Source organism: Eublepharis macularius, chromosome 5 (assembly GCF_028583425.1).
Source record: "Eublepharis macularius isolate TG4126 chromosome 5, MPM_Emac_v1.0, whole genome shotgun sequence".
Taxonomy (NCBI): domain Eukaryota; kingdom Metazoa; phylum Chordata; class Lepidosauria; order Squamata; family Eublepharidae; genus Eublepharis; species Eublepharis macularius.
Genome location: NC_072794.1, coordinates 165,214,497 through 165,226,472, shown reverse-complemented (window position 1 = coordinate 165,226,472; position 11,976 = coordinate 165,214,497).

Genomic DNA, 11,976 nt, shown 5'->3' with positions numbered 1-11,976 from the left:
TTTTAGCTGCACCTACCTCGCAGGGCTGTTGTGATGAAAAAATGGAGACGAAGAGAATCCTGTACATTGCCCTCACCTGCTTGGAGAAAGAGTGGTAAGAGAAGCTTTTCAGAACATTGAGCCAAGGATTAAGGTAAAGGTAGTCCCCCTGTGCAAGCACCGAGTCATTACTGACCCATGGGGGGACGTCGCATCACGATGTTTTCTTGGCAGACTTTTTACGGGGTGGTTTGCCATGGCCTTCCCCAGTCATCTACACTTTACCCCCAGGAAACTGGGTACTCATTTTACCGACCTCAGAAGGATGGAAGGCTGAGTCAACCTTGAGCCGGCTACCTGAATCTGGCTTCCGCCAGGATTGAACTCAGGGCATCATGAGCAGAGCTTGGGCTGGAGTACTGCAGCTTACCACTCTGCGCCACGGGGCTCCTTTAAGCCAAGGATTATTCCTTGTTAATGTCCTCAGATCTAGCTACCCTTTAAGGCATAGGAGCCTGAGCTGGTAAAAAACATGTACCATTAACCTTGGATATTGTAGAACGTATTTTGTCAATCACACCATCTTCACTGCAATGAAAACCAGATCTTTCCCATGTTCTATGTGGGCTTTGCAGATGCAAATTTTTTTTTAAAGAAAACTCATGTTTCTCTGTGTACTTTCCTACTCAGCTTCTTGCAAAACCACTGAAACTAAAAATAACTTTGGTTCAGTTCAGGAAGAGGGAGGCGCAACAGATTCGCTTGCCCAACGTTTGGAAAACTTGTGGTTGGAAACATATTCTGCAGCTTATAAGGGTCAAACCAGATGACATTCTAGAACGCCAGAGATCACATATGTAGCGCATTTCCCCCTCTTAAGTAGCACCACAGTTAGGGTTGCTAAGAGCCTGGAAAAAAAACATCCTTTCATTTAATAAAGGCTGAATATGTGAAAATGGGAAGTAGAAGCTTTTCTTGGCATGGAGGTAAATATTATCACTGGGAAAATGGCACCCCCTTAAGCCTCTATTAAAGGGGCAAGGCATTTTTTTCTCCAGGTTGTTGGCAACAGTACCCCAGTCATATATTGTGGCTTCTGGGTGCTTGACAATTCCACTGGTTCAACAGTCCTAGAAAGGCAACAGAAAGGAGAGGTTTGCCACACGTCTGCATTTGCCTTGGTAGTTCACAAGTTGTATCACGCACAACACAAATGCACCCACGGCTGGCTTGCTGTTTTGAGCCACGTGTGAGCAAATATTGCTCTGGAATAGGGGGTCAGTTGAGGGTGACTCTGTGGAATAGCATGCCAAAACTAATATTTGATACCAGCGTGGAAACTGCTGATTGGAGTTCCGACCTGGTAAATAAAAGCATTCAACAAAAATGTTGAGAGTATATTTATTTTTCTAGGGCTGCTTCAAAGCATGAGTTTCTAGAAGACACTTTGAATGGGCATATTCATATCATGTTATTTTTGGGAAGTTGGTTTACCTTTTCAGTGGCTTTGCAATCTAGTATAGAGGTGAGGGAGGCTTGCCCTCTGGGACTCCTGCTATGGTTGCCAACAGGCTGGAGGTACAGGGAGGGGGGGAATCCTGTCTCCTTAATAGAGGCTTAAGTTTTGGAACTGGGCAATTGAAGCTTTTTGTAGCATTGACTGATTAAGATTTACCTGGTAAATAACACCCCATTAAGTCTGGCTGGATGACCATAGGTCAGTTGCACCCAGTCAGCCTAACCTAACTCACCCGGTTATCATGAAGATAAAATGGAAGAGAAGAGAACCATGTGAGCTGCTTTGTGTGTCCCCATTGCAGAGAAAGGAGAAATAGGAGATCCAGTTTGGTGTAGTAGGTTAAGAGCGGCAGGACTCTAATCTGGAGAGCTGGGTTTGATTCCCCACTCTTCCGCTTGAAGCCAGCTGGGTGACCTTGGGTCAGTTGCAGCTCTCTCAGGGCTCTCTCAGTCCTACCTACCTCACAGGGTGATTGTTATGAGGATAAGAATAACACTCTTTGTAAACCGCTCTGAGTGGCTGTTAAGTTGTCCTGAAGGGTGGTATATAAATAAAATATTATATTATTATATAAAAAAATAAATACACCTGGATATAATGTCATAGAGTCCACTTTCCAAGGCAGCCATTTTCTCCAGGGGAACTGATCTCTGTTGCCTGGAGATTAGTTGTACTTCTGGGAGATCTCCACCTGGAGGTTGGCAACCCTATGGCCTCAAAAAGTAGCCAATCCTCTTGGCTGCATTTGCGTGAGAGAAACTGGGGTTTGCTTACAATGGTTCCTTAACCGCCGCCACCCCGCCACCCCGCCTGCCTTATCAGGTGTTGCACAACTCTACTCAATGGCTATCAGAACTGTTCTTAAAGAGATTAGTAGTAAAGGAAAAACGTTTTACAAGGCTTTTAATTCAAGGTTGGGCAGCTGAGATCAACATGTTCTTAACATAATGTGCAGGGCAGTTAGAATTGCTAACTCCAGGTTGGGAAATTTCTGGAGATTTGAGGGTGGAGCCTGGAGAGGGTGGGGTTTGGGGAGTGGAGGGACCTTAGCAGGGTATAATGCCAGAGAGTCCACCCCCCCAAAGCAGCCACTTTCTCCGGGGGAACTGATCTAGGTCATCTGGAGACCAGATGTAATTCTGGCACACCCCATTTGGAAGTTAGCAACCCTAAATGCAGTCCTCATGACTCAAAGTAATGAGTAGAATCCGGCCTGAAATTTAAGGACATCTTTTCTCTTGCTGCTAGCTGAAGGGTCCCACCCAGATCGCTTTTATAAGCGATCACAGCTTTTTCAGAAATCCAAGTTATTGATCCAAATTTGATTTGTAAAACACTTGTCCTGTAGAATGGAATAGACTAGAATGGAATAGACTAGAATGCAAACACATCAGATGAGAGACAAAAATCTCAGTCCGATTCTAATTTGGATGTCATGCAAAGCAAAAGTTAAAATGATATTTTTCAAAGGTAACATTTGGAAATGTTGGGTTTTTTTAAAAGATCAACTTTGAATTCTCAAATTTGCTGGATTTCAAACGGATGCACTGTTTCATTGCAACTTTAGGTTTTTACAGTCTTTATCTCCCTTGAAGCAGCTGTGTGAGATATAGCACTATCCTCCTGATTTTATAGATGAAGGAACAGAATCTGTTACTGAACTGGGATCTGGTATCAAATTCTACAACAAAAACAGACACACCCCCTCCCCACAGCTGGCTGGACCAGTACCTGAATAGGAAATCCACAATAACTATGCTAGAATTTCTACAGGAACAGTGGAATGTACATATAGGCCATTTCCACACACGTTGAATAATGCACTTTCAATGCACTTTCTCAATCCTTTTGAAGTGGATTTTTTGTTCCACACATGGAAAATCAGTTTCAAATGTTCACTAAAGAGTATTGAAAGTGGATTATCCAACGTGTGTGGAAGCAGCCGCAGTCTATCTAAACATAAATCCCAGTTTCCATCATTTTCACACTTCAACATGTCCAAGGAACAGAACCTGTTTTACAGATATTCCATCCAAGAGAGCTCTTCTTATGTTCTTAAGTTGAGAAGCGGGCTTGACTCTTCACAGCTGGAGTCAACAAAGGCAAGGAGATTATAATACACCCCTTTATAATACTTAATAATACACCCCTTTTCTAGCTCCCAAATAAGTGAATGATATAACAACATTATTTAGATAGTAGTTTTATAATGGGTTCAATGTTGTGTGTAAATTTATTTCATTTTACAAACATACAAACATAAAATTCATAATCTATAATCTTTTAAAATCCAATCATACATTATAGAATTGACTTAAATTTACTTTTCAATATTTCACTTCTATTTAAATATCTTTATTCTCTCTCTCCCATCTGCCTTCATATTTATTGATATGCATTACCCAAGTCTTTCTTTCTATCATTTTCTGTTTTAATTTAAATTTGATCTTGGTTTTCAGCTATATAATAATAATTTAAAAAAACCTTTCCATTTTTGGTTGTAGATTTTCCGGGCTGTATAGCCGTGGTCTTGGCATTGTAGTTCCTGACGTTTTGCCAGCAGCTGTGGCTTTCCATTTTTCTTGAAATTCTGAAATTGGTCTATTGTGTATAAAAAATGTGGGCCAATGCTTTTAAAAAGAGTTATTTTTACTGTAACTTGCTCTGGGCATTCATGGAATGAGAAAGTGGAACGCAGACTCCGAAATAAATTAATGGCTGCTATTCATTTCTCTTACGGGGAGGGGAATAAAGAACTTGGGAATAATCTTGTGACGAAGGAAACTTGCCCCCAAAGTGGGGGGAATCTTCTAGGCATTGTACTCCCCAGGGGTCATTGCAACATATTAGCTGTCGTATTATTAGCAATATTAGCAAATTACTGTATTAGCAAATACTACCCCCCTCCATTATGATGGGCTAAAACAAAACTGCTCTGGACATTGCTGGGTTCACACCTTTTAGATGTCCAGTAGCTAATTCAAGAAACCAGGGTAAAGTCTATGAAGTTACATAGGAACACTGAGAGATTGGCAAGGAAGTGAAATTGGGAAGTGGCACAATCCATTGGGAAGGTTTTCTCCCTAAATGTCATTGAAATGAATGAAGTGGTTTTTAAAATCCCTTTGGTTTTAATACAGTAAAGAGTCCAGTAGTACTTTTAAGACTAACCAACTTTATTGTAGCATAAGCTTTCGGGAACCACAGCTCTCTTCGTCAGATGCATGATGTGGTCATAATTTGATTATAAAAGATTATATGTTATGAATTTTATGTTTGTTTGTTAAATGAAATATTTTTTTAAAAAAAACATTGACCCCCCCCCCTTATAAAACTACTGTCTAAACAGGGCTTTTTTTCAGCAGGAACGCGGTGGAACGGAGTTCCAGAACCTCTTGAAAATGGTCACATGGCTGGTGGCCCCGCCCCCTGATCTCCAGACAGAGGGGAGTTGAGATGGCGCTGAGCGGCGCAGAGGGCAACCTAAACTCCTCTCTGTCTGGAGATCAGGGGGCGAGGCCACCAGCCATGTGACCATTTTCTCCGAGGGCAACCCACTGAGTTCCACCACCTCTTTTCCCAGAAAAAAAGCCCTGTATCTAAATAATGTAGTTATGGTGGTAGAGAGTGCCCTCAAGTCACAGCTGACTTATGGCAAACTCTAGTGGGGTTTACATGGCAAGAGACTAACAGAAGTGATTTGCCATTGTCTGCCTCTGCAACCCTGGTCATTGTTGGAGGTCTCCCATCCAATTCCTAACCAAGACTGACCCTGCTTAGCTTCTGAGAGATCTGATGAGATCAGGCTCACCTGGGCTATCCAGGTCAGGGTAATATAATTATATCATTCACTTATTTGGGAGATAGAAAAGGGGTGTGTTATTAGGGGTGGGGGTCTTCTCCTTGCCCTTGTTGACTCCACCCATGCATCAGACAGTGGTTCTCAAAAGCTTCTTAAAGATGCTACTGGGCTCTTTACTATTTTATTTATTTATGTTATGTTATGTTATTTATAGTCGGCCTTCCTCACTGAGACTCAAGGCAGATTACATAGTATGAGATTAGTACAATCCGTATCAAATACATTTCCGTCAAGTATCAATGACATTTCCATAAACACTGCCATAGGGTAAAAAGATAAGTAAAAAAGAGCCCCTGGACACAGTGTGGTAAGTTGCAGTACCTCAGCCCAAGCTCTGCTCACGACCTGAGTTCGATCCTGGCAGAAGCCAGGTTCAGGTAGCCGGCTCAAGGTTGTCTCAGCCTTCCATCCTTCCAAGGTCAGTAAAATGAGTACCCAGTTTCCTGGGGGTAAAGTGTAGATGACTGGGGAAAGCAATGGCAAACCACCCCGTAACAAAAGTCTGCCAAGAAAACGCTGTGATGCAATGTCCCCCCGTGGGTCAGTAATGACTCGGTGCTTGCACAGGGGACTACTTTTACCCTTTAGGGTAAATAGATACACGTTTTAAAAGACATAGCGTTAGCAAGAATCCAATACAAAGTAGAAGAAAATACTAAAACAGAACATAATCACTTCTAGGATTGACATTAGACGACATAAAACAAACATGAAGCACAGGCAGTGCATAGGAGTACATATTTAAAGCCACAGATAATATGTACGGCAACATAGTGGTGAAGTCTACAGTCCCTCACTCATTTGCAACTACAGACTAACACGGCTAACACCTTTTGATTTTAATGAGGATTAGTCGCTTTTGGAAGGAAGCTTGGGCCTTCTTGGTGATCACAAACTTCTTTTTCTTCTCCTTCTTCTTTGAGCAAGGGCTAAATGCATGACCGCTGTTTAAGAGTGCTATGCATTTTCCATCCTTTTCGCGCTGTTTTGCAATATGACTGACCATGTGTGCAAGGAAAATGGTCCATATAAAATGGCCCACAACATGATAAGAGCTTGAAGGAGCCAAGAGAAAGACTTTCGTTCCTGCTGTCCTTCCACCAAGCAACTTTAGGCCGATCAGTTAATGCGACATGACACAACATAAAAAACAGCCCTGCGGGATCAAACAAAAACCTATCAACTCCACAGTCATGTTTCCAGCAATGGTCAATAGGTTTTGGAAAGCCCACAAACAGATGATGCTAAAGGCAATCCCTCCACTGTTTGTTAGCCCACATCCTGTATTGAGAGGTACACTGCCCTTGAACGTGGAGGTTCCATTTGCCTATTGTGACTAACAGCTGGAAACAATGAGCACACTGGTTGTTGGGCAACTCCCAGACAAATTAGCCCAGGTTGGCAGGACTTTGCATTTGTCAGTTACTTTAACATAATTATTAAACCTGCCTTGCTTGTTCCAATATTTTGCTACACATAACCAAGCTGACAGACTCTGCCCACACCCATTTTTTAAAAACTACATCCTGTTGCACTTAATTGACCTTGACTTCTGGCAACAAAATAACACTTCTGCATTCTTACGTGGCTTTATTTACTGTCTGAGAATATACAAAGAGGTTCTTCAAAAGAATCCCTTTTATTGGGACTTCTTTGTTTTCCCATCCCTGCTTCCTCCCCACACAGAGAATTCTGCTCCAAAAATGTTTTTCCAGCACTGATGAATGAACAAGTCCACTGATAGTATGTTGTAGCTATGACTTTAAATGTGGTGAATGCAACCTTACAAAAATAGCTCTAGGCTTGCCAACTCCAGCTTGGGAAATTCCTTGAGATTTGGGGGCAGTGTCTGGGCCCACTTCATCCCACCACATTTCAGATTTTAAATTCCTTGCCTCATCTCAATTAACCTAAAAAAAACCCCAACAAAATTGTTTTCAGATTTTTCTCTGTTTTTAGGAGAAAAATCCACTCAGAAGACCCACAGGGGAGTACCAGCCACCAGCAGTTCCACCACTCTCTATATCGCCGTCCAGCCACTGGACTTGAGTATCTCTACAGGTGACTATCTATGATATACCATAGGAGAAACAGAAGTCCTAGAGCGTTCACTGTCCGTGTAGCCTCTCTAGGACTTCCATTTCTCCCAGACTCTGTGGCTCCTTCAGGAATCTCTGTAGTTTAGTGATCCAAGAACTCAGACTTCCTTGGACATTAGCCACCCTAGTCCTGATGAATTCGGGCTACAAATGCAGAACAAAGGTAAAGGGAGTCCCCTGTGCAAGCACCAAGTCCTTACTGACCCATGGGGGGATGTCACATCACGACGTTTTCTTGGCAGACTTTTTACAGGGTGGTTTGCCATTGCCTTCCCCAGTCATCTACACTTTACCCCCAGGAAACTGGGCACTCATTTTACTGACCTTGGAAGGATGGAAGACTGAGACAACCTTGAGCCAGCTACCTGAACCCAGCTTCCACCGGGATCGAACTCAGGTCGTGAGCAGAGCTTGGGTTGCAATACTGCAGCTTACCACTCTGCGCCACGGGGCAGAATACCCTCTTTTAAATTTATAGACGGAACTATTCATGGAATTCAGAAAAGAACAACAGGCGTATGCAGAAGCAGACTGCTGATCAACAGCTGAAAACATGTTAAAATGGGTGCGGTTCCTGTATACACTCACCCCTCAGTTCTTGCATGCCCTCAATAAAAAGAAAGAACAGCTGTATCTTAATTTGTTCTTGGGCAACACGTTCTGGCTGTAGACAGGCTGGCCTCCATAACAACTAGTTTGTTCCAGCTCTGAAATCTGTCTGAGTAAGCAGCTCCTATAATAGAGATGAGTAAGTTCTATACATTGTATAATTGTTGGGAACTGAAATCTCATCATGGCACTTTTGGGGCAGCTGTGGCAAGAATGCTTGATTCACAGCAACATAAAAATCACACTGAGAAAAAGCTGATTCAAGTCACACAAAAAATCCAGCTACGCCTAACTGATCATACTTGGCAGGCAAAGATTGCATTTGGGGCCACTGATTTAGCCTGGCTAATGAGTTTTGGAAGCCAGATTCCTTCGTGCTTTGGAACGCACCCAACAAAACAAGTTCCACGCTTGTTGACAACACTGGCTGACTCCACCAGCAACGTGTTTGGGCAAAGGTCATGGAATCCAAGCTGCTGAAGTTAGGCAGGCCTGTCCGTTTTGCAGCTTCTTAAAGGTGCAGAAAGGGAAAATCAGCCGTGTAATTACTTCAGAGTCTCAGGCCAGACTACCTTGCTGGGCAGTTGTGATGACAAAAGAGAAGTAGAACCACGTACACCATCTTGAGCTCTTTAGACGGTCATCTCCAGATTAGACTACTGTAACTCGCTCTACGCGGGGCTGCCCCTGAGATTGATCCTGAAATTACAGTTGGTCCAGAACGCAGCAGCATGTAACCTCACTGGGACGCTGGTTCAGACACATAGGTCCTGTTGTCAGGTCTTTTGCCCACTATCCCTCCATACTGTTATTCAGTTTATGATATGTTGCAATAGCCTCTTGCACCTACTCCGTTGCTTTCCAGATCCCGAGACGGGCGAGCCCTTATCTCAGATGGATTGCCGCAGCGGCCTTGGGACGGCTCCTTCCGTCCCACTATTGATTGTGTTCGGCCAGGAGAGCCGGAGGGGTGGGGAAACATGTGAACGGGTTGATATGATGTATCCTGTGCTCAATGCGTCATTCTTAACAAGCGACCTGCGTGCAGCCAGACGCCTTTAATTGCTTCTGTGTAACCTATGGATGGATGTACGGCGAAGCCTATGATATCTCAATAAAGACCCATTTACTCAAGAGAGCTTGGATTTCTTGCCGCGAGGGGTGGGAGTCAACTTCAACGTATCCTGTCTTCCATAGACTGACGCCTGTCCTGTGTCATCTGCACTGGTTACTGATTGAATTCTGGGTCAAGTTTAAGGTTTTGACTATGACATTCAAAGCCCTAAACAGACTGGGACCTACATACCAACGGGACTACCTCTCACCATATGTTACCTGGAGGGCCCTTCGTTCGGCCGACCAACATCCTCTGGTGGTCCCTGTCCCCAAGGACGTTTGCCTAGCCTTGATCAGGGCCAGGGCCTTTTTGGCCCTGGAACTGGACAGGTGCAATTCCCTTTCTGCTGAGACTAGAGCCCTGCGGGACTTGTTACCATTCCACCAGACCTGTGAGCAGGAGATGTTCTACCAGGCCTATAGTAGTGGTTTGAAGGGACTACTTGGTCAGCCTCTCTGCTGTGGCCTTGGTTTGCTGTTTAGCTGAGACGTCTGCAACCTGCCCTCTCTACCCTAATGAATTCCTGATGAGCTGTGTTAACATCACACATTGCCCCTTGGATTTGGTTTTAATTTGTATATCTTATATTATTGATTTTATATTATTCTAATATTATTAATGCTGTTCCTCGCCCTGAGCTCACTTGGGAGGGCGGGCTAGAAGTGCAATAAATTAAATTAAACTCACTTGAGTAAATAAATCTTCAATAAGATCTCCCTTTGAGCAGTACTGAGCATTAAGATGGCAGACAATGGTTCCAGGGCCTCTACTAGCGTACATAACATTTGCTCAACTGCAGCATTTTGTGAAAACACTAAAACCTGCCCGTCCAGTTTCCTGGAAGCTTAAGTGGGATGAATATGTCTGCTCAGCGGCAATCCTTCTTGCTAACCACCTTCAGTTGTGAAAAATCTGGTGGGCAGTCAGAAGATCTGGGAAGGAAGGTGCTGAGGTATACCCCAATCTCATCAGATCTCAAAACTCAGCTGGGCGACCACCAAGGAAGACTCTACAGAGGAAGGCAATAGCAAACCCCCCTGTTTCTCTTACCTTGAAAGCCCCTTGTTGGAGTCGCCGTAAGTTGGTTGCCACTTAATGGCGCATACGCACCCAGTCGAGAAATCTTAATTGCCACCATGGGGTGGTAGTTAGAGCCAACCGTAATCATGTAGGCATGCTAATTCTGAGACCAGGTAACATGTACCACCCCAAGATGGATGCCGTAGGAGCTGGGGAGACCAATTGCAAGGTGTCGGGAGGTTCCAAGCTAAGAGTCCTCTTAAGATGTGTGTTTCTCAAGAGGTGCTCCTTAAAGACACAAAGGTTATGCTTTCTCCCATCCCCTGAAGCCAAGATTGACTGTTTGGAGAAGGAGGAATCAGATATCAGGAAACATCAGCCAATAGTACGGCACCCCATTGGAGATCATTGGATCTGACTGCAGGTGAGGAAATGAGTTCCAAGCTCCATCTGCCATGAAGCTGACCAGATGGCTTCAGGCTAGTAATTCACAGCCTAACAGGATTGTTGTGAGCATAAGGGGAGGGATCATGTACACTCCTCTAGTCTCCTTTGAGGTAGAGAGCAAGACAGGAGATAGGTTGGATTTCACCAGCTTTTCCACCAGAAGGGGGTAGATTTCAACCACCAAAAAGGCTATACGCTACACATCACAGAATCCTTATGGCAAAAAGTCACAAGGAACAGGGCCTACAATGAAGAAGGGGATCCAGTAGGAGCATATCTGGTAGGATCCATGCCTTGTGTTGGTAGAACAGGCCTCTACTTCCCTCCCCACGCCCACCCTTGAAACGTATTGTCCTGCTAAAAGCAGGAGTTATTTCACTGATCTCCAAGCGATTTACTGGGAAATCCTGGGGTCTCTGAAATTCCAGGATTCTTCTACAAGACCAGTAACGGCGGACAAGTCCTCTTCCACAGGTTCCGGCCCACCACAAAAGGTCTCCTGTGATGCAGAAGTCAGTGAGCAGAGGTCTCCAAGCTTTTTCAACCTGTGAGCACCTTTGGAATTGTGACCTTGAGTAGTGACTGCAAATGCAAAATGGCTGCCATAGAAGGCAGAGCCACACACAGAGAAGAGGGATAAATACTGGGAAGAGCGATGAGAGAGAATAAAACCAACACCGTGGTACTAGCTGTGGCTCTGCACAGCCAATCAGAAGCCCTGCTGAGCAAAAGACCCACAAGCCCCACCCCTTTCTACAAATACTTGGCAGGCGCCAGGAAAGGTGCTGAAATGCTGTGGTACCTACGGGCACTACATTGGGGACCTCTGCTCTGGAGCACTCCATTTGCCAGTGTGAAGACATGGATGTGCCAGACAAAAAGGGAGAGCAGAGATGAGGTCGTGGGCAGGCACTCTGCTGGCGCAAGCTCAAACTTGGCATCATTGCCAGACTGGAAGGACTTGCTTCAGTCAATGCCCTGAGACCCAGTCCCATGAGATGAGCCAAATTGTTTGGTGTGCCATTGCTTGGCATGCATGCACAGGATTGGCCACCCCTGGGATTGAGTATGATCTGAGATACCTAAGTTCAAATCCCAACTCCACCCCGAAGCTGAATTAGCAACTTTGGGCCAGTTCTCAGCCTAGCCTACCTCACAGGGTTATTGTGTGAACAGAAAATTTAATTTATTAGATTTATATTCCGCCCTCCCCACACCAGCAGGCTCTAGGGAGAAAGGAGTGCCGTTTACACCCCACAGAGCAAAAGCAGGCTATTAAAGCGTTTTTAGTGCCTTGCGTAAACCATGGAATGGATCCAGACTA